Genomic DNA, 5,163 nt, shown 5'->3' on the forward strand with positions numbered 1-5,163 from the left:
CTTGCATGAGAGAGGCATTTCAAAGGACATCCCACAGGGAAAAGGAAGGTTTGATGAAGTTTCCGGCACACTCCGTGTGGGATGGGGCCTGCCGGTGCCCGTGGTAGCATGACACCCAGGGGCAGAGGAGCCCCGTGGGGATGTGCATCCTGGCAGGGCTGGGGGCAGCTGGCTGCCCTGGGCCAGCTGCCACCCTTGGGATGGTATGTAGAGCTGAGGTCAGTGTAGCCCAACACTTGGTACTAGCTTAACAGCCCTATGCTCCAACGGACACCCTGGCAGAGTTAGATTTGCACCTTGTTGGAAGAGGAGACGTCAGAAGAAATCATGGATCTGTCTTGCTTTGGCAAGATGCTCATTTCCAAATCTCTTTTCCTGTGTGCATCTGAGGCTGTTTGAAACGAGCTCCTGCTAAGGCAATTCTGATCACCTGTTTTAAAAACAAACATATGATTTGATGGAGCTTGACAGGAGCGGTAGGTCAGGAAAGTGATGGGGCATTGACCACTGTATAATAAACTTTATTTCATGAGGACTGCAAGGTATGGAGCTGAGTTTCTATTTTTAATTCTTGCCTGTTTGTATCATTACGTTCTGCAGGGACCCCAGCTACCACTGAGCCCTCTGTTGCGGTGGTAGCTGTTCAGACTAGAACTGACTCCTTCATAGTCTGGTGGTGTCTGTCATTGACCCTGTCAAGGAGAAATGCTACAGGGAAGCAGAGTAAAGTTGTTCCTGCGTGGGATATGGTTCTTGGGTGTTTTGCATGAGTTGCATCTCTCTGGGTTTTCTAGGCTCTCTCTAATTGTGTCATCATAAAGCAAGCTATATTAAAAAGTGAAACATAATTGTCTTGTTGAAACGTTTATTCATTCTACCGGACAAAAACACAAAGTCCAAACTTTTGGCTGATGAATTTCAGATGTAGAAATAGCCCTCCCAGCTGGAGGTGGGGCATTCTTCATTGGCATCTGAACCACTTGCGGGGTGCAAGGAAAGTATAAAAAGAAAGCATCACAAAATCCCAGATTCTCTTCTAGGCATATCATAATATTATGGATAGATAGATAGATAGATGATGTTAGGCTTTGGCTTAGAACCAAGGGTGATATTTTGCAACCTTGGAAGTCTTGCGGTCATCAGGCTAGATGGGCCATTCTCTGCCCTGGTATCTTTGGAAGCCAAGGAAGCTGAGCTGGTATGAAGGTTGTCTTTCTGTGTGATAAAATTCATTTAAGAACTGTGACTAAAGTGAAACAATAAGAACTAGAATTAGTTTTTAGATTTAAAAACATCCTCATAGGCTTACAGCTGGACAGACAGCTGGGGCCTCCTAGTGCCCTTCGGTTTTTGTTGAAGGTGAGGCTTCCATCACTAGTCTTCTGTCCTTGATGGCATTTGACAGCGTGGAAAAACACTCGAATGGGATAGTTCCTGTAGCATGCTTTTTTTTTATGTGGCATTGCACATTTTATTTCTGTAGCTTTTCTCATAATGTTAGGTTGATACAGATTTCATCTGTGCAAGTTATGTTTTTCACCGGACAGAAACAGAAAGAGTGAGATGTTATTGAATTAAAATTGTGATTAAGAAAGATTAACAAGAAAATTGGAAAAAATGCAGTTACATTTGTGTTTGCAGGCTTGAAAATATTCAAACCTCCTAGGTATAAGCTAGCATAATTTGCTATGCCTGATTTTAATTTTATATTGCTATGTGTCACTCAAGAAAATTAGCACTTACTTCAGAAAAAAACAATGAACAGCTGTTATCTTATGAGGTCATCGCAGATGTGCCAAGTAAAATCTTGTTCCCCTGAACAGCATTTTTCAGCTGGTGAGACAAGGCTGGAGGTGACTGGGGAGTTACGAGTGAAAGGGGCAGGCAGCAGTGCAAGACTAAGTCTTGGGGGAAGAGAGGGGCAAAGCCTCAAGACGGGAATGGGAAGAAAGATGAACAGTGCTGCAGGGTTTGGGTAACAGTAATGGGGACTAGCTGAGGAGGCAGTAGCAAAGGATTCCCAAGAATACAGGAGTACACTTAGTAAGTCAGACTTTAAGGGGGGGAGATGTGAGTTTTGAGGAAGCAGCCAATAGCTGAAGAAGGTACAGACCAGGGAGAAAAAAGATGAAAGCAGAGACTTTTACCTGAAGGGAGGCTGGGAATTCTGGTGCTGTCCTAGGTTTAGAAAGAAGGCTGCAGTTGGATTTGTTTGTATGACCCTTCTGGACTGACTGTTACAGCAGGACCAATTTGTAATCTGTAGATGATACAGTTAGCTCTTACGGCTTGTGTCCACACACAACATAGTTCTGAATTGGCTAGTGTGGATAAAAATGGACAGAAATATCTTGTGCTGGTTTTGCTTAGCCTTGGCTCTCTTCCTGCAGGTATGCACCTGCTTAGCTTTACATTTCATTCTCTTTCCTTTCTTAGACCTCACCTAAGGATACAGATCCTGTAACCTGTTTGACTGGTTCTACTTCCTGGTAATTCGGCATGCCATAGACTGTCCCAAAGTATGTTGCTGTATGTCTGGCAGTGCAACCGTGTGACTGTGTCCTCTGGTTGTTCTGTCTTCTGCAGAGCCACTATGGGAGAGCTACTCAGGTTTTCTAGAGTGTATTGATAAGAATATAGCAAGGCAAAATGACCCATGTGCTGAAGCACAGTTATGATGACACAAAACCTGTATTGTGAATGCACATGCCATAACCAAGGTCTAGTGAGATTAAGCATGTTGGTCACAAAGGTGTTGCTTTGCTTATGGTTTAGACAGGACCTTAGTAGGAGATGGGTATTCCTGGAGTAGTTACATGAATGAGTATTTGGTGTCATAAAATACCAATCTTTCACTGAAATGTCAGAAAACAAATTATTTGTTTTTTGCTTCCATTGTTTCAATTTGCCTCTTTCTGCTTGAGAAATTTGTCAAATGCAACTGTGAGAGGAGAAAAACTTATCAGTGAAACACATGGTTGGAACTAGTCTTCCCTGCTTGTTTTATGTGCCGTGCTTGGAAAGGTAGGGAAACCCCCTGACTCTTCAAGTCCTGGATTTCCTGCAGCAGTTATTGCCATCCTGAGTCTGTAGAAGGCCCCTGGTGGTAATCCTGCTTTTTAAAAGATGTAGCTTGTTGTCTGCATCATTGCTAGCTAGCTCGCAGGCATAGGAGTTTGGAGGAAGGGGAGACAGAGCTAGGCTTGTGTGTGTGCTCTGGGGAAATTTTCCGTATCTGGTATCTGTCAAAAGGAATAATGTTGAACTATTATCAAGTAGTGGATATCTATGGCAAGGACCTTGTCTGTAACAGAATTTCCTGGTGGAGCAATTAAAAAAGTATTTGGTGATCTTTGTACAAACTTAAAGAAATTTATTTTGATGGGAACTGCAGGACAGGAGAGGAAACTTGTGCTGTAGCTAGACTTGGTATGCAGCAAAGAAGATGCTTGCTTTTCAAAACTTAAAGGTCTGTGCTGTGACATCACTAAATATACAGTAGTAGAATAAATGGCAGAAATCATTTATACCTCCTGGTGTTTCAGCACACTGAGCTTTTGGTGTGGCTTGCTTGCTGCAGGTCCTCAACTGTGATAGGAATCAAAAGGAAAACTCACTAGATTAATAAAGATCTGAAATGATCTATGCTGCATATTTTTTTCAGCAGCTGTAGCAAAGATTATTTTGCAGTGCATATATTTGTGAGACAAATAGCACTACTCTGTTAAGAAGCATATTTACATTTGGGGATGACAGGTGGGAAAATGACCAGCCCATGCTACCCAATTCGTGCTATACAGCTTTTTAGCTATACAGAAGCAAAGATAAGGAGGAGTTGTGATATTTGTGATACTTTTCTCTGTACCGACCAACGAGACTAATACTTACCTTTTTTCAGAGTTATGCTTCTAATTTTCCCTTCTTTCAAGGATATCTTTATTGCGACAGATAGGCAAGATAGATCACCACACAAGGGCTTGGATACACACGTTAGTTTAATGACTTATCATTGTCTTACCTGAGTCGTAACCACTGACCATAACGTACTTGAGTTACTGTGAATGGAGATGAAATCTTTTTTCACTGAAGGCTTAAACTAACCTGTTTTACATCTCAGTTGAGTAAGAACAGTTGCATGTGCAATACTGCCCATGCTCAGTATTTCATTAAGCTGAGGTTTCTTAGTCATGAGATCAAGTTCACTTGAAAGAGAGAGTTCTGTGCTTGATATGAGGAAATAGAAAAAAGGGTCATATTCACAAGTTGACATACACGTGTTTTAAATCAAATACACAGAGACGATGGCTTTTCATTTTCATGGTTTATATGGTATTTGTTGAATAGTTTATCTAGTGAAAACTGAGGCTTCAGTCTTTTTTTTTTTTTTGAAACTGAACCAAAATGTAAAACTATCTGCTGTTACGGAATGAAGCTTCATCCTGTCTCTGTAAATAATATTTGCCATAGTAGGGATTTACAGTTTGGGTCTCCTACATTGTAATTTGGCAACAGTTCACTCTGGATGTGTGTTTCTCCCCTGGAATGATATCCTGCGCCAGAGAAGCCTTTGTGGAAGTCACATAGCATCTTCTGTGTTACTCTGGTAGTTTTGGTTTCAATGAACCTGCATCTTCTGATTTTTTTAAAAAGGTTTTGCTGAAAAATACGGTGCATTTAAATTGTAGTTGGGTTACTTGAATTTGTCTTTGCTTGCTTATGCAACGGATTTCAGTTCTGTAAATCTGTATATTTCATATACTATTCCTATTGATTTTATTCCTTGCAGTTATATCTAGGTATTACAGTGCCTTTCAGATTTATTTTTCTTTTTAATTCACAATTTATTAACAGGTTGACTTTATGGTACAAAAACAACTACAAAAATTCATTTCAAGTTCATTATTTTTATTCTTCACATTTATATTTCTTCAAACCTAGAAATTTTAGTTGTCAGGACATAGCTATTTAAAACCTCTCTTAAGGTTGCTCTAGGCTTTCTTGCTGTGAAGTATCCTCTGTAGGATTCTATGGAGTCTCTTCATGTGCCTAAGAAGTGTATGCTGAAAGCTTAGGAGAATGCCTGTAAATGGTTTTAGCTCTTGAAGTTTGAGAAAATGAAGGATGTTTGCTATTGTATGTTGTTTGCGTGGCAAGGTTTCGGGG

This window comes from Pygoscelis adeliae, unplaced genomic scaffold (genome assembly GCF_000699105.1).
Source record: "Pygoscelis adeliae isolate BGI_AS28 unplaced genomic scaffold, ASM69910v1 Scaffold100, whole genome shotgun sequence".
NCBI classification, from domain to species: domain Eukaryota; kingdom Metazoa; phylum Chordata; class Aves; order Sphenisciformes; family Spheniscidae; genus Pygoscelis; species Pygoscelis adeliae.